At 40.4% G+C, this 25,524-nt stretch overlaps 1 long non-coding RNA gene across 8 annotated transcripts; it reads right to left on the minus strand.

The window, feature by feature from the left end:
- Positions 1-796: 796 nt before the first annotated feature.
- LOC147343932 (uncharacterized) lies at positions 797-22,630 on the minus strand. 8 transcript variants are annotated; one of them, XR_015155405.1, is made up of 4 exons: positions 17,786-22,630; positions 12,001-12,117; positions 9,975-10,421; positions 797-1,047 (listed from the first exon to the last, which is right to left on the minus strand). It is a non-coding gene; the product is annotated as an uncharacterized LOC147343932 (long non-coding RNA). The 8 variants fall into 8 exon arrangements; XR_015155400.1 differs by having other exon boundaries at positions 12,001-12,138; XR_015155403.1 differs by having other exon boundaries at positions 17,538-22,630.
- Positions 22,631-25,524: the final 2,894 nt, after the last annotated feature.

The following is a 25,524-nucleotide window of genomic DNA, read 5'->3' on the forward strand; positions in this document are numbered from 1 at the left end:
AAAACAAAAAATCAAACACAGCTCACAGTGTTTTAACTGACTGAACATATGGTAAAATTATAGAAGAGGTTTGAATTATCATTCATTCACTAATTCCTTCAACTAAATGTTTATTAAATGCCTCTTAGGAAATAAATATAAACTATTACTTCTATGCCTTCTCTCAAGATATTTGCTGCCTTTGTGCATTTGGGCATAGACTAAATTAATTAAGAAGACCCCTAGGAAATGACTCAAATTCCCAGTGGAAAGATTATATATTATCATGCCTTAAAATGAGTAAATCACAGCATGAGATCCACGATGGAAATAATGGAGAAAAGATGAAGTAGATACTAGAGGTTATGACTATGTGTTTTATAACATAACCATTCAAAAAATATCTGTTAAATGGATGAATGGATACAAACAGACTGGGCTTCAAGCTGAATTCTAAGCACATAGGTTGAAGAAGACCTTGAAAACTTATCAGAAGTATTTCTCTTCCATCATCATTCCAATCCACACCAGGACAAAAAATTCAAAATGGCTCCCATGGGAAGAATAATAAACGATCACAATCTCTGAAGTCAAATGAAATAAACCATCCCTGCAAGAATTGCCCACAATTAAATAAAGAAAAAGACACCACAATATTTCCTCCCTCTTCAATTCTGGTTCTTCAGTGCCTTCAGTTTGACAGTAAATGAACTCTGACCAGATGGCTCTTTCTATAGAGATTCTACACACACACACACACACACACACACACACACACACACACCCTTGAGTATAATAACAGAAGTGTATATTGTTCTTAGTTTTATTCTCTCTTTATTCAGTATGGCAAGAACAAAACAAATACCTCGATTACGAGAAGCAGCACCTGTACTTCCACATGGGTGAGTCACCAGGGAGCCACAACCCTTATCATCCCATTTCCTTGAAGCAAACAGTTGTCAAGCCAGAAGGCATGATTGAAATCCTCCCACAGAGAGACGATCTGATCATGTCTTGTTGTGCCTCAAAAAAGCAGCATGTTTTATTTCAGACTTACTTGGGTGAAATCTGAAAAGGAAAATAGAAGAACAATTAGGCATTCTTAATGGGCATCTCATCATTCTGGCTACTGTACAAGGAAGGAGATGTTCCAAGAAGGATGGGAGGCAGGATGCCAATCAAGGGGTCTGGTAACTCTTGTCCTGGATAAGCTAAATACAATACTTATCAAGAAGAAAAGAATAGTGGTATATGGATAGGAAGGCAAAATAGGAAAAGAATGCTCAAGTACTGATAGTAGGTGCCAGAAAAAGCAGAGTCTCATGAATAAAAGTCACCTGTAGAGCTTCTGTGTGGAAGAAAGTTGACTGTTTCCACAGCTTACATACAACTGTAGAAGATATTTTAGTGGATACACACACACACACACACACACACATATATATATAAAATAAGATAGGTCTGGATATGTTCTAGGCTTGAGAGAAAATAAGGTAGCTGAATAAGGCTAATACCAATAAAAATACTAGAAGCAAAAATGTTTTGCTCTTAATGAAGTCCAACAAAGAAGTCCAACTTCTTTGTTAATGAAGTTCACAAAGAAAAGTTTAGGACCCCAAAATATGCTCATCTAAAACATGCTTACTCATTTGCAAAAGAAATCCAAATTAAGGAAGATTTCAAACATTTCCTATAGATCAGTGGTTCTCACCTAGGAGCATTGTTGCCCCCAGTGGGACATTTGACACCATACAGATACTTTTTTTGATTATCACAACAAAGAGGGGTAATGGTACTGACATCCATGGGGCACATGCCAGGGATGTTATGAAATGTCTTATAGTACACAGAACAGCCCTGGACAATAAAGAATTATCTGACACTAAAATGCCAACAGTGTTAAGATTGAGAAACTGTTGCAGATGATCTGGTTTGCCCAAACATTGGCCACCAGTGATCATCTGTCTCATGCCTGACCAAGATGGCCTGTGAGTCCATTTTCTGTGACATGGGGATCAACCACCACTGTAGCCTCTTCCAGTGCTAGAATTCTGAGGACTTATCCTAATGTAGTTACCCTCTTTCATGACCAAAAAGGGTGTGGAGGACATTGGTGCCCCAGTTTGAAAGTTAACTATTCCAGCCCAGACAGATGTGTATTCACATAAGAAAAAACTATTGGAGTCTCTTGTCTGAATTCTCCTCCTGTGTGTAGTAAAACAAGACAGCCTTAGCTTATGAGAAATGGATGAATATTGTAGCTTCACTGAAGAATGTTCAGGTTACAAACCACATTGTCCTGAGGAGCTGTTTCATTTTGTCATTTTATTTCAAATGTCTTCAACTTAGTAAGACAGGTACAAGTGAGTCATACTCAACCTGTCAAAGAGAAATTAGGCTTGACATTTCATAAAGGTGGAGAGACAGCTTTCATTCAGATTTCTGTAGTAGGGAAAGGTACTTCAGTATAAACTGAGCTCAACTCTCCAGAACACTGGGACATGCTAAAGGAAATTAGGGAAAGAGGATAAAGGGAGGGGAAGCTGGTCCTGTGGTTAAGCCATGTGTGTCATCTAACTGGTGCTTATCAAAGTCAAACTCATACCCTCCCAGAGGCTGCAGGACAGAGCCTGATCTTCAAAGATTGTACTTCAGAGGGATGACTCCCAAGTCCTTGAGAAAGACATTTCTGGGTCAGGGAAGATCCATCCCAGAGGGACAGAGTAAGAATTTTATAATTATAAGTTTTCTAACAAATGATTGAAGAAAAAGGATGTCAGGAGCCTACTGAACATGCAGTAATTTCTTTGGACAGTCTTGAAATTTCTCAAGAATTTTAAGGGGGCTGGAGTCATCCCAGGAACATAGCCTTAAACTGTTCTTAGAAACTATTTCTAGCATTTGTGTGACTCTTAGCATGTAGGGTGGGCAAAATCATTTGTCCTGACTGTTCGCAGACTTTGAAAGCTTACAGGTCAAGTATGAAGCCTAGTCAGGAAGGGGGCTCCAGAGCATCTAACTAAAATTTGATCAAAAAGGGAGCTGTCAAAATATGAAGGGTCTCCATATGACTCCTACATGCTCCAGGCAACTTCACTTGTCCTGGGGGAGAAGCAGGTAAATAACTATCTGGCCAGACTCAGTATGCCTGCTGTATATCTGCCACCTCAACATATTGTGACAGGGCCCAACACAAAGGATCGTGAAGAACTGAAGGATTCCAGAGACCTTGAGAAAACTTGAAAGCTCACAGCAGAAGCTCTTCCAGGATGCTTTCATCAAAAATGACTCAGATCTGCAAAGCTTCCCTAGTCTCCTTAAGGGATCTTGAACCAAAGTCCTGGTTCAGCCTCAGAGACTCTAAAAGCCCAGCAGCATCCAGGATGTGGTTGTGGATCTCCACCTTGCATCCCTTCTCAGGGACAATATTGCAGGAGTAGCATGTTAACGAGATCAACTCTCAATAGCTTCCACAGGAATCATATCAGCTCATTTGTTCACCATCTTTTTTTTTTTCTTCAGTCTGGCCCCTCCTTTTCATTCCAGTATATCTGAACCTGCAATCCATTAAAGAGATGTATCACAGAAGGTACTGGGAGGTGAGTAACTCGATTCCTTCTCTAAAACTAGATCAGGCTGGTAGAAAAGGGGAAATGTAAATGCTTGGTCCTTTCCAAATTCAGTTTCCTTCCAGTACTAGGATATACAATTTAGCCAGTTTTATTTCCACTAGCTTAACTTTCAAGCACTTCTACCAGCAGGACATCACCTGGGCCAGCAGCTTTTATATCCACTATTTCATCGCATTTGGTCCTTTCTATGGAATCTTCAGAACCATGGTACTCATATATTTAGTCAAGTAAGGAAACAATAATATTCTCCTACTCTTATTACCTGGATGGTCCTCTTACCTTTCTTATCTGATCTGTTTATGATTAGCAATGATTAGCAGATTATGACGGCTGGCTGCATTCTTGTAACTGAAACATTTCCCCAAAAAATGTGGTATCAAACATCTGAAATAATTGAATGAGTTTCTTGGAAACTGAATTTGCCCAATTTTGCCTTTTTTCCCACGTGATTCATTCTCAATTGCAGTATAGTAGTCCCTCAGCATCTGAGGAGGATTAGTCCCTGGACCCACCTCAGTTTCCGAAATCCAAAGATATTCAAGTCATCTATCCATATATGTAGTTCCACAACTGTGGATTCAAGCAACCACTAATCTTGTGGTATAGTGTGTTTACTTAAAAATATCCACATTTAACTGGACTTGAGTGTTTCTCAAAGGTCACCTGTATTCTGCCTGATCACCAAGTCCTTCAAACAGTAATCCAGCTGGACATCATAATTCTTACCAAAGATAATAGGAGGCCAGTTTTTTAAAAAGTTATTTTATGATTAGAAATTTTCCCTGAATCAAAATGACTTTAAACTGAATAACCCTCTTCAACTTCCCAGTGTATTCCTTCCTCATTCATTTGCATTACTATTCATGACAATAATGGTAGCTACTATGCATCAGGCAATTTGCTAAAGGCTTTACATTGTGGGCTTCCCTGATGGCTCAGACAGTAAAGCACCTGCCTGCCTTGTGGGAGACCTGGGTTCAATCCCTAGGTCAGAAGCTCCCCTGGAGAAGGAAATGGCAACCCACTCCGGTATTCTTGCTTGGAAAATTCCATGGATGGAGAAGCTGGTGGGCTACAGTCCATGGGGTCGCAAAGAGTTGGACACAACTGAACTACTTCACTCACTTTACATGCATTATCTTATTTGATGTAATAAAACTTGCAAAACCAGACAATGCAGATAGTATCAATTTCATTTTTCTGGTAAGAGAACTAAAGTTCAGAAACATTAAATCACTCATTCAAGAGCAAATAAGGGCCAGTGGCAGTGCCAAATCAGAACTTGTACCCATTTCTATTTGATGACAATAGCCAACCTGTTAATCACATTGCATATATCCTTAAGTTGTTGTTGCTTTAGTCACTAAGTCATGTCTGACTCTTTTGCAATTCCATGGACAGTAGCCTGCCAGGCTCCTCTGCTCTGGGGGTTTCACAGGCAAGAATCCTGGAGTTGGTTGCCACTTCTTTGTCCAGGGGATCTTCATGGCTCAGGAATCAAACCCACGTCTCCTGCATTGGTAGATGGAATCTTTACCACTGAGACACCAGAGAAGCCTGACCTTCAGTTATCTAGGTATCTTCTGAGCCTTGCACCAATGACTAAGGAAAATACTGGGGACACTGCTCTTGTACATTAGGCTGCAAGACAGGTAGTATGACTGAATACCTAGTGTGTCATCTTTAGATATAAAAGGTCTGCAAAGATGAAAAACAAATAACCACCACTATATTGGAGCCTTTGAGTCATTGCCATTTCCTCTAATGCTCAGCCATATCTGCCAGTGGTTATGCAAGCCCAGTAACTGGAACTGAAGCTCCCCAAGGAGTGATCATGTCTTCCTTTTATTCTCTTAAAGTTTGCTTGAAAGTCCCTGGATTGCTTATGTTACCCGGATGAGCCGCATACCAATGAAAAGGAGCAAAGAGAGGAACCAGGACTGGTTCAGCACTCAGGTAATAATGCTGTTCTTGGGAAAGCATCCATCAAATCCATCTGCTTATCTCAAATAATAATTATTGGACGCTTGCCAGGGGCCAGGCACTGTCAACTGTTTTGCATGTTAGACATTTTCATTCCAATCACAAAGAAAGGCAATGTCAAAGAGTGTTCAAAATACTGCACAATTGCACTCTACTCACAAGCTAGTAAAGTAATGCTAAAAAATCTCCAAGCCAGACTTCAGCAATATGTGAACAATGAACTTCCAGACGTTCAAGCTGGTTTTAGAAAGGGCAGAAAAAAGAGAGATCAAATTGCCAACATTGGCTGGATCATCAAAAAAGCAAGAGAGTTCCAGAAAAACATCTATTTCTGCTTTATTGACTATGCCAAAGCCTTTGACTGTGTGGAGCACAATCAACTGTGGAAAATTCTGAAAGAGATGGAAATACCAGACCACCTGACCTGCCTCCTAAGAAACCTGCGTGCAGGTCAGGAAGCAACAGTTAGAACTGGGCTTGGAACAACAGACTGGTTCCAAATAGGAAAAAGAGTATGTCAAGGCTGTATATTGTCACCCTGCTGATTTAACTTATATGCTGAGTACATCATGAGAAATGCTGGGCTGGAGGAAGCACAAGCTGGAATCAAGATTGCTGGGAGAAATCAATAACCTCAGATATGCAGATGACACCACCCTTATGGCAGAAAGTAAAGAATAACTAAAGAGCCTCTTGATGAAAGTGAAAGAGGAGAGTGAAAAAGTTGGCTTAAAGCTCAACATTCAGAAAACTAAGATCATGGCATCTGGTCCCAGCACTTTATGGGAAATAGATGGGGAAACAGTGGAAACAGTGGCTGACTTTTTTTTTTTAAGGCTCCAAAATCACTGCAGATGGTGATTGCAGCCATGAAATTAAAAGATGCTTAGTCCTTGGAAGGAAGGTTATGACCAACCTAGGCAGCATATTAAAAAGCAGAGACATTACTATGCCAACAAAGGTCTGTCTAGTCAAGGCTATGATTTTTCCAGTGTTCATATATGGATGTGAGAGTTGGACTATAAAAAAAAGCTGAGCACTGAAGAATTGATGCTTTTGAACTGTGGTGTTGGAGAAGACTCAGAGTCCCTTGGACTCCACGGAGATCCAACCAGTCCATCTTAAAGGAGATCAGTCCTAGGTCTTCATTGGAAGGACTGATATTGAAGCTGAAACTCTAGTACTTTGGCCACCTAATGTGAAGAGCTGATTCATTTGAAAAGTTTCTGATGCTTAGAAAGATTGGGGGCAGGAGGATAAGGGGATGACAGAGGGTGAGATGGTTGGGCAACATCACCAACTCAATGGACATGGGTTTGGGTAGACTCCAGGAGTTAGTGATGGACAGAGAGGCCTGGTGTGCTGTGGTTCATGGGGTCACAAAGAATCAGACACGACTGAGCGACTGAACTGAAGTGAACTGATGAAACTGAAGGAGTACAGTTAAAAAGTTGGCTTAAAGCTCAACATTCAGAAATCTAAGATCATGGTATCCAGTCCCATCACTTCATGGCAAATAGATGGAGAAACAGTGGAAACAGTGGCTGACTTTATTTTGAGGGCTCCAAAAATCACTGCAGATAGTGATTGCAGCCATGAAATTAAAAGGTGCTTACTCCTTGGAAGAAAAGTTATGACCAACCTAGACAGTGTATTAGATCTTCCCTAGTGGCTCAGACGGTAAAGCCTCTGCCTACAATGCAGGAGACCTGGGTTCAATCCCTGGGTCGGGAAGATCTCCTGGAGAAGGAAATGGCAACCAACTCCAGTATTCTTGCCTGGAAAATCCCATGGACGAAGGAACCTGGCCAGGCTACAATCCATGGGGTCTCAAAGAGTCGGACATGACTGAGCTACTTCACTCACTCACTCAGACAGCATATTAAGAAGCAGAGACATTACTTTGTCAATAAAGGTCCATCTAGTCGAAGCTATGGTTTTTCCAGTAGTCATGTATGGATGTGAGAGTTGGACTATAAAGAAAGCTGAGCACTGAAGAATTGATGCTTTGGAACTGTGATGTTGGAGAAGACTCTTGAGAGTCCCTTGGACTGCAAGGAGATCCAATCAGTCCATCCTAAAGGAAATCAGTCCTGGGTCTTCATTGGAAGGACTGATGTTGAAGTTGAAACTCCAATACTTTGGCCACCTGATGTGAAGAGCTGACTCATTTCAAAGGATCTTGATGCTGGGAAAGATTGAGGGCATGAGGAGAAGAGGACGAGAGGGTGAGGTGGTTGGATGGCATCACCAACTTAATGGACATGAGTTTGGGTAAACTCTGGGAGTTAGTGATGGATAGGGAGGTCTGGCGTGCTGCGATCCATGGAGTCGCAAAGAGTCGGACATGACTGAGTGACTGAACTGAACTGACATGGGATGTAGCTACATGCTCAGAGTATTTCCACTTCACAAATGATAAAATTGAAGTATGAAGAAGTTATATAACTTGTATAAGATCACACAGCTAATAAGTTGTAGAAGCAGGTTTTATTTATTTGGTCACACTGTGTGGCATGCAGGTTGTTAGTTCTCCTATTAGGGATCAAACCTGTGTTAAGCACACAGTCTTAACCAGTGGACCACGTAGGAGTTCCCTAGAAGCAGGTTTTAAACCAACAGTTTGATTTAAGAAGCTTTTCCCTTAATCAAGGCTAATAAACTATAGTCCAAGGGCCAATCTATTCCAGTCTGTTTTTGTAGTTTTATTGGAACACAGCCACACTCATACATTACATATTCTCTATGATAGCTTTCATCCTAAAACAGCAGAATCGAGTAGCTGTGATGCAGAATTAAAACATTTACTGTGTGGCACTTTACAGGCAAGGTTTACTAAACCTGCCCCAACATGATACAGTCTTTCAACGAATCTCACACTCCTAGAATAACAGAAGGAAGAACCCTGGAATCCCCCTCATTTCATCGTATAGATAGTGGGGCCCGAGAGGAGACTCAGCATTCTCGGCTACAATGCCGTGAACGATTAAAAGATTTGTGACCCATGCAGAATACCACTGCTCCTAAGACTGGCACTGGTGTGCCATGATTAACTGGAGAATCCAGTCATCGTACTGCTTCCTTCTCCATGCTCATTTCCAAATTCAGTGGACATTCCACACAGTAGTGGTTCTCAATCTTTTTTGTCAAGAAACCACTCTTAAAACGTATTGAGGACATCAAAGAGCTTTCATTTGTAGAGGTTATATCCACTGATACTTATTGTATTTGAAATTGAAACTGAGAGCTTTAAAATATCTATTAATTAATTTTAAAATAACAAGATAAAGCCAGTAAAAGTTAACATCAGAGTGATGACATCATCCCATGTTTAATAGCCTCTGGAAAAACCCATGCTATACGCATGCATGAATGAAAATGAAAAAGGCAAATACTGTCTCAGAAGTATTATGGGAATCATTTTGACCTTGAATACCCCCTGAAAGTGTCCTAGGGAACCCTAGGTGCTCTAAAGTACACTTCGAGGAACTTCTGACATAGAGAAACTGCAAAAATAACATTCAAAATGGCAACAACACTAACAAGAATTAAATCTTATAAAGACACTGAATAAAATCACGTCCATAAGCATTGTAAGTAGTCTGGAGAATCCCATGAACCTCTTACCTGTCTGTCTTTGTATAAAATAAAATACATTAGATTAAAAAGGAAGCTACTTGTATATATTAATAAATGTATTTCTATGCACAAAACCCTTGATTAAAGACTTTGTATGCTTTATTCCACATTTAGAAGTCCTTTAAGTCTATTCTGTGGTAATATTATTCAAACTCCTATCATTTCTACCAGAGTCCTACAATCCCATTTCCATCTGCCAAAGTCCTTACTCATGACACCTTAGTCTTCTGATTTTGAGGGCTGATAATGACTTGGTCCTCTCAAATCCTATTTACTTCTTCATATCTATTTCCTTATCTATACTTCTTAGCAAAATGTCTTATTTCCTTTATAATTGTAAGGTCCCTGAGACCTGGGACTAATTTTTATCCCTCATGGTTTGTTACACAAAATGCGTACTCAATCAGCACTTGTTGAATGATGGATTAAAAGAGATTCAGGACTGGGAACACGTATACAGCTGCGGTGGATTCATGTTGATGTATGGCAAAACCAATACAATATTGTAAAGTAATTAGCCTCTGCCGGGGACCAGCCCCGGCTGATCCAGGGTATTCGAAGGAGAGACGGCATAGGCGAGGATCAGGATACAATAGCTTCAATTAGATATTAATTAAAGATATAAAGAGTAATAGAATAAGGATAGCTCAGTAGGAAAATTCAGTGGAGAAAAGAGGCTGAGTAGCTTGGTTTACACGGGAGACCAATAAAACTTCAAGACAAGAAGTTTGCACCACTTACGTAGGCCGCAGGCATCCTTCCATTCTCCCGAAGGAGAGGAGACACTGAGGCCTCCCCGGTCGGATCTTAGAAGCCCAGGCATAATTAGTAAGCATGGTGGGTTCCGTGCTCCAGATGGAGACTCAGCCAGAGTGAGAGAGAGAGCGACATGGGGAGACCAGTATTTCGAGAAACTGATCCCAATTCTTTATTTTCCATGGTCTACTTTTATACACTGAGATGTTATGCAAAAGTCACGTGGGGTCAGCAGTCCTGACTTTTATCAAAGTCAGGTGCTTCATACAAATGTATACAGAGGTCTTAGGGGTGTTACATCATCTTCTGGCCAGGGGGGCCTGCTGACAATTTACAACCCTCTCCTTGTGACAGCGGTCAGTCAATCAGGACACTTATTTCTCCAGGGCTGATTATTCTCAAAACAGACGCCACCCAAATAAAGTTACATTCCTACAGGGTGAGGGTGTAGAGGGTTTTAGTTAAGGAAAGAATTTACTTAGCCTAAGGTCTAACGTGATTAATATCAAAGGTTAATACTTATTTCTTCTATATATTCATTTGTGTGTAAGGGCAGGGGATGTGGAGACGTAGCAACAAACATTGGCTCAACAAATGAAAAACCCTTCACCAACACAATTTCTAATTAGCCCACTATACTTATACTTATAGTTTTCTAACTTCTCTAAAGAACCTGTTTTTAGAGGGTTTAAAGCATCTCGTGCCTCTCACGGTTGGGAGGCTGTGAGCAATCACATGTGGCCGGACAAGCCTGTCAGGCAGGCTAGAGAACCTTCAGAGGAGTTTGTAGGTTAAAACACTCTTGTCACACCCAAGAGTTTTTATTGACTGGAGCTCTAGGTTAACTCCTTCTCCGAAAGAGGTGGTGGGGGACAGCCCCCCGTAAAGTCAGAGGTGTAGGTAAGAGCACAAAGTAGTAAAGTAGGCAGGCTCTGGTTATGGGGGTAGACGCTCGAGGATTTCCAGGGGGACTCCTGAGGCTCGATCCCGCCTTTGCGTATGTCGAGCCTCCTTCCTCATGACCTTTGCCATGGGCGGAGTACCTCACTCTGGCCCCCAACATCTCCCCCTTTTTTATTTCTTAAAACAGCCAGATGCAGCTCAGTCGCGAGCCTCCGAATGCTCTGCCGGAGAATCCTGACAATACAAGGAAGAATGATTATGAGAAGTAGAATTAGAGACTAGGGATATTAGACAGAATATTTTTTCCAGAAAAAAGTTAGAGAAGGTGTGAAAAAAGTCATTAGCTGCTCCAGTGGCGGTAAAATCCAGTTGAGAGTGTTTCAAGGTCTGTATTTGATTATGAAGTTTCCCTAAGTCCAGGCCAATATCAGAACTGTTACAAACACCTGAGATATGATTTTTAATCTTTTCCCATTCATAATCTGTCTCGTTTACCTTCAAAGATGTCACGCATATCCACCTGTAATCAGCGTGGCACGTCAAAGCCATCTTCACCTTTAAAGCCTGTAACTCAATCCCAATATGCATAATTGCTTCTTCTAAGGCGTCTACTCTCATCTCTAATTTCCTATCTATAGCTTCCTGTGTTGCTAGAGTTAAATAAACATTTTTAGACATGGTATCAACATATTGGGCAGTATGCACTTGTTGAGTCAATGATATTGCTGCCACAGTAACAGAAGTAATTGCTGCTATTAAAGCTGATATTCCTAGGATAAGCAAGACCACAAACCGTCGCGATCGCATTAAATCCTGAAGTTGTTGTAACACAGTAAGACCATAGCTATCATATAGGCACCATAAGATAGGGTGGGCGTTGTAACACCACAAAGGAGCAAACATTACATTGAGGGTTTAAACAAGATGAAAGCATACATTGTTCACAAGTCACTACGTTAGGTCCACCTGAATAATTCATGCCTACATTAAGTTTGTTGGAGTCATTAGTAAAAAGGAAAACATGAGGCGAGGGTGGACAAGCTAAAACAGAATAAGTAGAATTATTTTCTGGTTGGAGTTCATGCTGCAGCAGCCCTGTCAGTCTCACCGGGATCTCGATGTTTATCTTGTCTCCCCTGCCGGCGGGCTCCTCTTTTGTGATCGAAGCAATGGGGGAACTGGATGTCTGGGGGTCTGCAACATGGCGAATCAACCTGTCCCGGATCTAAATTGGAGAATTTGCATCCTGTGGAAAAATACAAGCACATTCTCGACCGCTAGTTAATAATGGGTCAGGACCCTTCCATTGTCCTGAGAGGAGGTCCTTCCATTTGGCTAATGGTTTTGCATTTAATTGCTCCAGGCACCAATGACGAAGCATTGATGTAGTTCCAGCCAGATCAGTATTTAGAATATTTATTACGAAAAGAGCACGTTGCAAGATTTGATGGGGAAAACTATACTTAAACTCCCCTTCTTTTAGTTTTTGAATTCGAAGCTTTAATGTTTGATGTGCTCTTTCCACAATGGCTTGTCCCCGGGGATTATAAGGGATGCCTGTATTGTGTTTAATTTGAAACTGTAAACAAAATTCCTGAAAAGACTTAGAAATGTAAGCAGGAGCATTGTCAGTTTTCAGAGCTTTTGGTAGGCCCAAATATGAAAAACAAGTAAAGAGATGTTGTATAACACCTTTAACTGCCTCTCCGGTACGAGAAGTTGCAATAATGACATGAGAAAAGGTATAACAAAGGACAGTTTTCCAAATGAAGAGACATGAGTTACATCCATCTGCCAGAGTACGTTAGGTTTGAGACCATGAGGATTAACTCCCGTAGGTAGACTATATTATAAACAGTGGGGCAATATAAGCAAGAACGCACAATCTCCCTAGCAGTTTCTCTGGGAATTTGGAATTGATATCTTAAGGCAGTAGCATATTGATGATGAAGTGAGTGAGAGGCTCTGGCCTCCTCAATCACAGTAGCCACTGTATTTCTGGTCAGCCAAATCATTAAAGGCATTTAAAGGGCCAGGCAATCCGGAATAAGCCTGAATGTGTCCAGTGAAAAATATTTTATTTCTTTTCCAAATTTGTTGCTGTAATTTAGTTAACAAATGAAATATGGTAGTTTTATTTTCAGACAAAAACCGCAGTTTCAATGTGTGGAAACAACCTGACAATATACTGAGAATCAGAATAAAGGTTAAATTCTTCATCTGCAAACATAGCAAAAGCCTCTATGCTGTTTGAAGTTTCCCATGTTTCTAAAACCTTCTGGTGATTTTTAGTAACTATGGAGGCTTTACCGTCTGCTGACCCATCAGTAAAAACTATTTGAGCATTTGGAATAGGAGATTGTTTACATCTGACAGGAAAAATAACTGGATGTCTGGATATAAAATTCAGCAAAACATGCGAGGGTAAATGATGCAAAAATTTTGACCAAAATAATTTCCTACGGCAATCTGCCAGTCCTCAAACATTAGAAGAGCATCAAGTTGTTCCTTATTATATGGAATTACAATTTCTGATGGCTCTTTACCAAATAATTTAATGCTCTGCTTTTTTCCTTTAATATCAAAGTAGCTATCAATCCCGGATAAGAAGCCGCTACTTTTTTAGCTTGGGCGGGGAGATGGACCCATTCTAGGGGGCCGTTTTGCCATAAAACCAATTTTTTGTCTGGCTACCCCAATTACACCTATGGGGGTTTTACGGTAAAAGAATTGTCAAGCAGTTGTCAATTTAATTTTTTAAATTTTTAAAATTTACATTTTAACAACATAAATTTTGGGATATGTTAATTTAGGTGTAATGTTTAGTTTAGGTCTCTGTATAAATTTAAATAATAAATGCATAACCTCCTTATCTCATTTTGGTATACAGATATATCTAAATGCAAAATGTATTTATATATGTATTTATACATGGCAACAAGTATAAACTTATTGACATAATCAATATACTTGAATTAATCTTTATAATTAATATATTAATTAATATATATTACAGCAATACAACACGTACACAGCTAATACCAGCCAACACAAACCAATGTACTGCAATAATACATGTCACACATATATAATTATACAGTATATAGAACATATATCATCACAGCACATCAAACCATACCAATTAATATCAGCCACACACATTATATTACTGCAATATATATTTGATTATACAGTATATATATAATATGCATATACAGTATACATACCAATTTATATACAGATTAATTAAGTATAGATCCATAAATAGAATTAGGTATACCTCTATTATATTTTATTTATACCCATACCTAATTAGGCAAACTGCAATTAGGCAAATATATTTATATTATATATTTATAATAATATATATAGTATTATTAATTGTACCGCCTGTTGATCACTAAGAAATTGAGAAAACCCTTCTCTGAGTATCTCCTATTTGAGATAGCACGTCCCTCACCCATAGGGTAAAGGGGAGCGTAGGAACTACATAAGGTTGGAAAGTTCCACAGGTATCCTCAAACTGCCAATCTAACATTTTTGAACTTTTAACTACTGTGGGGGCTTGAGGGCAAATGAAACAAAATTTGACCCCTGAAATCTATCAGGGCAACTTGCCAATCATCACTATTTTGTAAAAGACTTGCAGTTGATCCTTATTGAATGGCATTACTATATTTGCTACTTCTTTTCTAAAAAGTTCCACACTTCTTTTTTCCTCCTTTTATAATTAATTGTGCCACCAAGCTGGGATAAGATAAAACTGTTTTTCTTGGGGTCACTGGTAGATGGAACCAATGGGCCTTTTTGTCACAAGCACCCTGTAGGTGTATGTTTTGTGGCAAGAATAATTTAATCTCATCTTTTGGTAATATTAATCCTAATTAACTGATCATTTAAAGTCTCATACACTTCAACAAGAGCTAACTCTGTCTCATTAGTCAACTTTCTCTTAGAACTGGAATTAGGATCAATTTTTAAGCAATCAAATAAAGGCTTTAAATCTGCAGTAGTCAGTTTTAAATGAGGGCATATCCAATTAATGTCCCCTAATAATTTTTGGAAATCATTTAAAGTTAGTAAACAATCTCTCCACAGCTTCAAAGGGGCATTATCAGTTTTTAAAACTTTTGGCACACCTAAATATGAGAAGCAAGTAAAGAGGTGTTGCACAACATCTTTATAAGCTTCTCCAGTTTTTGTTTTGTAACCTAAATCTGGTCTATAGCTTTTTAGATGACAAGCAACCATCTAATCTTTGCTTGAATACTTCCAGCAACAGGGAACTCACTACTCTTCAAGGTTTTAAACTCTCCCTCACCTTTTTTTTTTTTTTTTCTACAGCATTCTCACCCCGCATATCACTTTCTCTAATCCCACCAACTCATTTTCAGTATTATACGTGGGCCAGGAACTAGGCCAGTCTTTTCCAGCAATGTTAAGAGACGTCTGTTCTTGTGTCTAATAGCCCTGACATTTTATTTTCTTGAATTAAAAGATCTTTTAAAGGCCTTGGAGCTGTAATTCCCTGCACCCAAAAAGCTAGATCACTAAATCTAAATGCTCTGTGGCTCTTAGCTTGAGAAGTCAAGGTTTTTCTTGTCTGATAATAAGGTAAAAAGCAAAAGCTGTGTTACTCTTTGACCTTTATTAATTTGCACAGTTTTAGTAGGCGGTGAGAACAAAACTTTAATTTCTCAATATAATCAGAATCTACTACACCATGCACCACCGAAATTTTCTTTTTCTTTTTATTTATTTATGTATTCTTTTTCTTTCTTTCTTTCTTTCTTTTTTTTTTTTTTTTTTAAGAAAGCGAGCTACGCCCTAGCACAAGTCCTACAATGCCCTCAGGTAGGGGGCCAGCCACTCCCGTTGGAATTGGAGTAACCTCGTCAAGAGTTAATATTGTTGCTAAATCCCCTTACCGTTTGGCTTTTCTCTTAGCCTGGGTGAGACCCCCCTGAGGGGGTTTTCTCCAAGGAGCACGCTCTGCATATTGTGCATGCAGTCTGTTTTAAAAGCTCCACTGTTTAAAAAACTTTTTATCTTTTTCAGGCTTAGGCAACACTTTGAGAGGCTTTGGGGGCAAAGTGGGGAACTCTTGGGCCCTGGAAGGCGCAAACGGAGGCGGGGGCTATTGCCCCAAATCAGAAAGTGGTGGATAAGTTTTTTTAAAAGTTTGCGCAGAGTGGGAGGTAGCTCGCCAGGGCGTCTGGCCACAGTGTCCTGTAAGTCCTCTCCTCTCTCCTCTGCTGATTTTTTCTTCCTTCTTCTCTTTAAATCTTTCTCAAGTTTTCTTTCCCTCACTCTATCTTTTTTCCTTCCTCTTCTCTTCTCTTTTACTTTCTATCATTTCCTTCTTGTTTCCCTCTTTCATTCTCCCTTCTTCCTTCTCACTACCTTCTCTTTCTTTCGTTTCTTTTCCTTTACCCTCTTTCTCTCTAACTTTTTCTTTCTTCCTCCCTCTCTTTCTCTGTGTCTCTTTTTCTAACTTCCTTTTTTTCTTTTTCTATCTTGCTGCATTCCCTGATTTCTTCCTCCTCCGTTCCTCTCTCCTTTTCACTCTTTAGTTCTTTTTCTATCTTTAGATCTTTCTCTATTTTCTTTCCTTTTTTCTTTTTCACTTTTTTTCTTTTTTCTTTTTATTTTTCTCTCTTTTTTTGCTTGGGTGAGGCCCCCCCAGAGGGGGTTTTCTGCAAGGAGCAGGCTCTGTATATTGTGTATTTTTTAAAAGCTCCTTTGTTTAAAAGAAAACTTTTTTATCTTTTTCAAACTTAGGCAATGCTCTTGGAGGCTTTGGAGGTAAACTGGGGAATTCCTAGGCCCTGAGAGGTGCAAGCGGAGGTGGGGTAGTCGCCTTAAATCAGAAATTGTTGGATAAATTTTTAAAGGTTTGTGTAGAGGGAGAGGGGGCTCGCCAGGGTGCCCGGCTGCAGCGTCCTGTAAGCCCTCTCACTCCTCGGGAGGTAGAGCACAGTGTCCCTCCTCTTCCTCGTCAATGGCAGAAAATATGATCTGCACAGAAGGTGGAGACCCACTACCATCCACCGCTATAGCCTCTCCCATAGGTCATCCCACAGCCTCATGATGAGGGTCCAGAACATTTTTAATCATATTTATAGGATAAGTTTTTAGTTGTTTTTTCACCTTCACCCAAGTATCTAAATTAACAGTAGCTTCATTAACAGTTTCAAGATTACTTGTATAAAGAGTTGTCATTTTTAGTTTCAGTGTTATCCATGTCAGAAAATTAAGTATAATAGAAGATAAAGCTTTTAGCTTTCAGAAGATCAGGCTTTTCTTTGGCCTTTTAACTTCAGAAACCATTTTTTCTCTCTAACTCTAACTCTTTAACACTTTCAACACTTCCCACTCCTCTCGCCCTGTCTATCCTACAGGGGGGTCCGCGGCACCCTTGAGTGGGGTCCTAGCCGTCCCGAACATTGGAAGAACAATAGGGCTGATGACCCAGATTGTTCCGGGGGAGGAACAGTAGGCTGGTGACCCAAACTGTTCCAAGGGAGGAGCAGTAGGGCTGGTGACCCAAACTGCTCCGTGGGGGAACAAGAGGGCTGGTGACCCAGTTGTTCTGAGAACGGGGAGCAATAGGGCTGATGGCCCTGATTGCTTTGGGGAGCTTACCTTCGAATCGTCCCTGTTCGGGCACCACCTGCCGGGGACCAGCCCCGGCTGATCCAGGGTATTCGAAGGAGAGACGGCATAGGCGAGGATCAGGATACAATAGCTTCAATTAGATATTAATTAAAGATATAAAGAGTAATAGAATAAGGATAGCTCAGTAGGAAAATTCAGTGGAGAAAAGAGGCTGAGTAGCTTGGTTTACACGGGAGACCAATAAAACTTCAAGACAAGAAGTTTGCACCACTTACGTAGGCCGCAGGCGTCCTTCCGTTCTCCCGAAGGAGAGGAGACACTGAGGCCTCCCCAGTCGGATCTTAGAAGCCCAGGCATAATTAGTAAGCATGGTGGGTTCCGTGCTCCAGATGGAGACTCAGCCAGAGTGAGAGAGAGAGCGACATGGGGAGACCAGTATTTCGAGAAACTGATCCCAATTCTTTATTTTCCATGGTCTACTTTTATACACTGAGATGTTATGCAAAAGTCACGTGGGGTCAGCAGTCCTGACTTTTATCAAAGTCAGGTGCTTCATACAAATGTATACAGAGGTCTTAGGGGTGTTACATCATCTTCTGGCCAGGGGGGCCTGCTGACAATTTACGACCCTCTCCTTGTGACATCGGTCAGTCAATCAGGACACTTATTTCTCCAGGGCTGATTATTCTCAAAACAGACGCCACCCAAATAAAGTTACATTCCTACAGGGTGAGGGTGTAGAGGGTTTTAGTTAAGGAAAGAATTTACTTAGCCTAAGGTCTAACGTGATTAATATCAAAGGTTAATACTTATTTCTTCTATATATTCATTTGTGTGTAAGGGCAGGGGATGTGGAGACGTAGCAACAAACATTGGCTCAACAAATGAAAAACCCTTCACCAACACAATTTCTAATTAGCCCACTATACTTATACTTATAGTTTTCTAACTTCTCTAAAGAACCTGTTTTTAGAGGGTTTAAAGCATCTCGTGCCTCTCACGGTTGGGAGGCTGTGAGCAATCACATGTGGCCGGACAAGCCTGTCAGGCAGGCTAGAGAACCTTCAGAGGAGTTTGTAGGTTAAAACACTCTTGTCACACCCAAGAGTTTTTATTGACTGGAGCTCTAGGTTAACTCCTTCTCCGAAAGAGGTGGTGGGGGACAGCCCCCCGTAAAGTCAGAGGTGTAGGTAAGAGCACAAAGTAGTAAAGTAGGCAGGCTCTGGTTATGGGGGTAGACGCTCGAGGATTTCCAGGGGGACTCCTGAGGCTCGATCCCGCCTTTGCGTATGTCGAGCCTCCTTCCTCATGACCTTTGCCATGGGCGGAGTACCTCACTCTGGCCCCCAACAAGCCTCTAATTAAAATAAATAAATTTAAATTAAATAAAAGAGAACTAAATATCTTGTTTGACATGGGTTCATTTACATCTAATGTAATCTTTTTCTTTGTAGGTCTTGGCCACCTATAATGTTGAACAGTCCTTTTTCAATGACTGGTTCACTGGGCACTTGAACTTCCAAACTGAGCACCAGTGATTAAGAGAAATAGTTCACAATAAAGGGCAAGGGCTGTCACTAATAACTGCCCTCCACATAGTCCAGAGTGGAGTACTAGACTTGCAATCTTAAGGCAGAACAATGAACCAGGACTCTCTAAAGGATGCTATTTTTAAATTAACAACAATGATAAAGAAGAGAAGAAAGAAATGAAGTGTCACAATTATGAGTAAATGGAGTGAAATCTTGGAAAAGTATCAGTGACTCAGTTTCCAGATTCCTATGGGCTTAGGAATTGATTTCTTTGCATTTGCTTTGTTGGCAAAACTTAAGAAAAATCAGGACACTTGGGTAACCAACTTGTGTTCAAACTTAACTATGCTATAATTCAAATATCTACTTATCTGTCTTTAGAGCCAAGTTTACAAAATAAATAATGAAGTGGAATCCCTGCTGCAATTTCTAAATGGTATCTGGAAATACTTTACCAATGGGTCAGTTACAGAGAGGAAATGGGTAGTTCATGCCTTGATGCAAGTTAAAACATTGAGAGTCAATTTCTCCAGAGTGTCAGGGCAAAGGCCTTCCACATTCTCTTTGTCTAAACCATGAGTCTATGATAGTCAAAGAAGGAACAAGACCTTTATTTGTTCAAGGAATTTTTTTCATTCTATTTCTCATATTAGGGCTTGAAAATTTCAGCAAAACAAACAAAAAATATTATTACTCACAGTTTTATTAAAGGAGAGGTTTACATCCAAGACGGTCATCTGGCTGACTAAAGAAAACTTGGAATTAAAAATCCATCTCTCCTCACTTCTTATTCCTTTCCTGGGACTTTTAGCTATTTACCATGACTTAATATAAAGACTGCAGTCCACAGGGTCACTGAGGGTTGGACACGACTGAACAACTTCACTTTCACTTTTCACTTTCATGCATTGGAGAAGAAAATGGCAACACACTCCAGTGTTCTTGCCTGGAGAATCCCAGGGACGGGGGAGCCTGGTGGGCTGCTGTCTATGGGGTCGCACAGAGTTGGACACAACTGACTCGACTTAGCAGCAGTAGCAGCAGCAATATACATTCATCTATTCTTGCTCAGGAAGTTAGAAAAACAGAGACTAAGACAGAGATTAGTAGGGGTAGAGTGGGCAGTTCAGTATCTCCAGTTCTCTGGGTAGTTCTAAATGGTATAAAGTTCTAAAAGGTATACTTTCATTTTATCAGGACAAAAATAAACAGTTGATGGAGCTAAAACATATTCTCTTAGTTCTTCCTAAACGTCTTCCACCACAAGACTTGTAGTGGGTTGAGGGATAAGATGAGTCTGCCAGCAAGTTTTTTAACTTCCCAGAACAAAAGTATTGTGCAAGGTCAAGGTTGGGTTTGCATGACTGATACCATTTTATTTTGTAAAAGGGGAATGGGAACTTTGGGTTTCTCCTTAGGTCTGAAAGTTTTTTTTTAATCTATTTTCTCTGTTTCCCTAGTCTATTTCCCACAATGCCATGCCATAATTATCACAAGATGGCACCTCTGGTGAAAGCCTCTTGGTGAAAGTGAAAGTGGAGAGTGACAAAGTTGGCTTAAAGCTCAATATTCAGAAAACAAAGATCATGGCATCCGGTCCCATCATTTCATGGGAAATAGATGGGGAAACAGTGGAAACAGTGTCAGACTATTTTTGGGGGGGCTCCAAAATCACTGCAGATGGTGATTGCTGCCATGAAATTAAAAGATGCTTACTCCTTGGAAGGAAAGTTATGACCAACCTAGATAGCATATTGAAAAGCAAAGACATTATTTTGCCAACAAAGGTCCATCTAGTCAAGGCTATGGTTTTTCCAGTGGTCATGTATGGTTGGTGAGAGTTGGACTGTGAAGAAGGCTGAGCTCCAAAGAATTGATGCTTTTGAACTGTGGTGTTGGAGAAGACTCCTGAGAGTCCCTTTGATGGCAAGGAGATCCAACTAGTCCATTCTGAAGGAGATCAGCCCTGGGATTTCTTTGGAAGGAATGATGCTAAAGCTGAAACTCCAGTACTTTGGCCACCTCATGCGAAGAGTTGACTCATTGGAAAAGACTCTGATGCTGGGAGGGATTGGGGGCAGGAGGAGAAGGGGACGACAGAGGATGAGATGGCTGGATGGCATTACTGATTTGATGGACGTGAATCTGGGTGAACTCCGGGAGTTAGTGATGGACAGGGAGGCCTGGCGTGCTGCGATTCATGGGGTCGCAAGGAGTCGGACACGACTGAGCAACTGAACTGAACTGAACTGAGCATGAATCCAACCTGGAAAAAGTTCACTTTCCCTATGGCTTTTCTCTGATACTCTATTTCCTTGAACTAGCCTCCCTCCTTTTGATAAAATCAGGTAGTGAAAAATTGCCTACATTTTCAGTCACGCATTAGATAAGGGTGACTGATTGGATTAAAATCAGGAACCTCAGTCCTAATTTCAGTTCCTCAATACCATACCATGAAATTGGCCATGTCTCTCACACATTGCCTGATCTGTAAAATAGGCGGGTGCATAATATTACCTGGCCTATTTGCAACATAGCATTGTTGGGACAACCAAATAAAGTAAGGCAAATAGAATACTTTCATAAGCCAGGAACACTCATTCACATGCTGGTTATTGTTATTAATGTAATGAGGGTTCCTCCCATCCTGGAACCATCAAAAGCAAGAGCAGCCATAAGGTCAAATAGATTCACAGGACAGAAAGACACTGAAGTATCTTAATGATGCCAAGGGCACATTTCCTTAGATGAGAGAAGTATGAGTAACAAGTGAGACAATGATTTCTCCTGTTACAACAGGTAACACGTGGGAGTCACCTTTCACTTCTGACTTTACTCAAGCCCCTGGAATCAGCAGCCAGATCTCAAGCCAGAGGACTAGTGAGCCATGGGCTCTAGTTTTCCCAACTTCCAATTAACCATATGAGTGCACAACTCTCTTCTGGAAATCATACCAAATATATCACTTGTTGCTTAAACAATATATTGTAAAGGATTTTCTTGACTATTTCCCTGCTAATCATCCACCTGAAGGACACAGAAAGTGTAAATTAAACATAAGCTCTACTCAGAGGAGGAATATACTTGGGTGCTTTTTCTTTCCCACATTCATTTATGAAAATTTGCCTAAAGACAGTCGTGTTTAAAGAATTTATCAGTGAACATCAATCTGTTTAGCTATAATCAAAATTTTGATGTTATATTTTAGTAAACTTGTTTTATTTTATATCTATCTATCTGTCTCTCTATCCATTAATCTATCTTTTTTATGTGCTTCAAAGTAAATTTCTAGGGGCTTATTTACAAAACTAAATCTCAGATTATGCAAAATTCATTTCTCATCTTCAATAAAGGATTGTGCAGCAGCTTCATCTTTAAGGGAGTTTTATTGGAATTTTGCTAGGTGAAGGGAATATAACATGATTAACATCGTGCAAAATAAATTAACTTAGTATAAACCTTCTTGTGCAAACTTTTATCCTTCATTGTTTATTCAGCACTTCAATATTTATTGAGCACTTACCATGTGTCAGACTTGGGCTTGATGATGTGACCCAGAGATCCAGGAGCCCAGGTTCTTGAAGCTTACAATCTAGTAGAAATAAATAAATAAATGGAAGAAAAAGATCATCACATTTGAAGAAAATGAAAGGGTGTTTCGAGAGCAATAAGCAGGGACTAATCAAAATAAGGAGGGTCATGGAAAAGTGACCATAAGAAGAATATGAAGGAGGCTGCAATCAGACTAAGGAGCAGCAGTATCAACCAAGTGCAAAGGCCTTAAGGCATGAATGAGCTTCTGTTAAAAGAACACTGGGCATATACACCGAGGAAACCAGAATTGAAAGAGACACATGTACCCCAATGTTCATTGCAGCACTGTTTATAATAGACAGGACATGGAAGTAACCTAGATGGCCATCAGCAGATGAATGGATAAGAACGCTGTGGTACATATACACAATGGAATATCACTCAGCCATTAAAAAGAATGCATTTGAATCAGTTCTAATGAGGTGGATGAAACTGGAGCCTATTATACAGAGTGAAGTAAGCCAGAAAGAAAAACACCAATACAGTATACTAATGCATATATATGGAATTTAGAAAGATGGTAATGATAGCCTTATATGCGAGACAGCAAAAGAGACACAGATGTATAGAACAGTCTTTTAGACTCTGTGGGAGAGGGCGAGGGTGGGATGATTTGGGAGAATAGCATTGAAACATCTATATTATCATATGTGAAATGAATTGCCAGTCTAGGTTTGATTCATGAGACAGGGTGCTTGGGGTGGTGCACTGGGATGATCCAGAGGGATGGTATGGTGAAGGAGGTGGGAGGGGGGTTCAAGATGGGGAACACATGTACACCCATGGCAGATTCATGTTGGTGTATGGCAAAACCACTATAATATTGTAAAGTAATTAGCCTCCAATTAAAATAAATAAATTTATATTTTTAAAAAAGAACACAGCAGGAGGACTGATGACAGTGGAATAGTATCCCAGTTTTTTCCTCAATATTACTTCAACTTCATGTCTTTAGTGTATTTTGCCTTGGGTTTTCAGAGGCATTCAAAAATAATTTTCTAGATAAGCAACAAGGATAAATTGTAGAGCACAGGAAATTATAGCCATTATCTTATAATAATTTTAGTGGGGTATAAACTTTCAAAATGCTGAATCATCATGATGTACACCTGAAACTAAAATTAATATTGTGAATCAACTATACTTCAATAAAAAATAATAAAAGTGTTTTCTATTATTTGTACAAGCATAGTTTTCTCTGGGAAATCCTCCCAGATTTAACTGACTAGGTTAAATCTCCCTTCATGAGCTCTGTGTCCTGTGTGCCTCACTTATACAATTTATTTCTGCCTATACAACCATTGAAAATGGAAAACTCCATGTGGGTAGTGACCACCCTGTATGTTGTTGCCATTTTATCACCAGGCCCAGTCAAATTTTTGGCATTGACCATGTATTCAATAAATGTTTTAAAGAATAATTAGTTAATCGTTCTTCTCATGACAAGCATTCCCAAAATTCCTTGTAATTGCTGCCTAGAATCCAGCTGCAACCCTGATGTTCTCTGTTCCATATGGAGATTAAATAATAATAACACTCCTAAGTTAAAGGAATTGTTAAAGCCTGATACATGGAACCCTTTGCTTAATCAATTGAAAAAGGCTGCACAAAAGTGACTTGGGTCTATATCTCAGTGGAACAAACCCGAATACTGACTCACACCAACTGAATTTGCATTCTGACACACTTTTTTGGGGGGGAGGGGATAAGCAGAGCTGAAGGCTGCCCTAAAAACAATGTGGAGTTTCTAGCCCTGGACTTGAGTTCTGTTAATAGTTATACATCTATACCTCACTTACTCTCTGATCATGAGCTTGCTCCTTACTTTCTAGAGATTGCCTCTTATTCATAGATAATCGATTGAAATACAAGGAATTATTTGAGGTTATAAATAGGCAATATATGTTAGAGAGTTCAGTTTTGCCTGGCACTGGTCTGCTCTCATGGGCTACTGCATCAGCTTTCTAACTGTTCTCATTGTTTACCCTTTTCTTCCCCTCACCAACAGCTTTGAACTCGATGTCCTAGCTATCTGGATCTCCCAGATATTTGCACAATACCTGTTTATTATCCCAGTCCCCTTCTATCTAATCGAACTGATGCACGAAATCCCTGTTCCCTCTCTCCCTAGGAGAGTCTGTCATTCCCTAAGCACTAACCTCTTTTATTTCCTTCTCAGTATTCAACACCATCCAAAATCATTTGCTATCTCATCTCATTGGGATATAAATTTTAACACAGAAACCTGGCAAATGAATAAGTATATATCCTTGCTCTTCATAAAATTTAAGGAGAACAGGAAAATAACATCAGCTCCTTGCCAGCAGTGGTTTTGTTATATCTCTAGCACCAGAGTTGCCCTGAGGGCCTGTTCAGTAAATACCTGTTTTTCAAGGGCTGCTTTTTTTTTTTTTTTTTTCTCTTTTCTTTCTCTTCAAGCCACCAAACACATCTCAGAGCAGTCCTGCAGAGGGTACAAGGTCCAGGCCTGGCTGGGATTTCTGAGCGAAAAGGCCACCAATGTAGTGGTGGCCGCCGTATCCCGACCCCGAGACATGATGGGCTTTTGCCTCCACTGCACCGTCCTACTCATCTCTGCTGAGGCCAAGGTCACTCCCTGCACCTCTCTGCCTGCAGCCGCCCTTGCCACCAGGCAGGCCAGCTGCTCTTGCTGCCCATCCGGGGCCACCCTGGCGGTCACAGGCTGGCTGTGGTGTGAGCCCCTGGCGCTGGCCGCCTCAGATGGTGATCCCAGTTGATGGTACCTCCGCTGTCTCTACGCAGCCACTGTCGCCTCTCCCGCCTGCACCACTTGCTCCACTGAGAGCTGGAGAACGACTGCTGGAGCGGTTGGTGCTTCTGACTGGCTGCTTTCTGCTGTGGCACTT

This window comes from Bos grunniens, chromosome 26 (assembly GCF_055505025.1).
Source record: "Bos grunniens cultivar Pamir isolate PY7600 chromosome 26, Bosgru_T2T1.0, whole genome shotgun sequence".
NCBI lineage: Eukaryota > Metazoa > Chordata > Mammalia > Artiodactyla > Bovidae > Bos > Bos grunniens.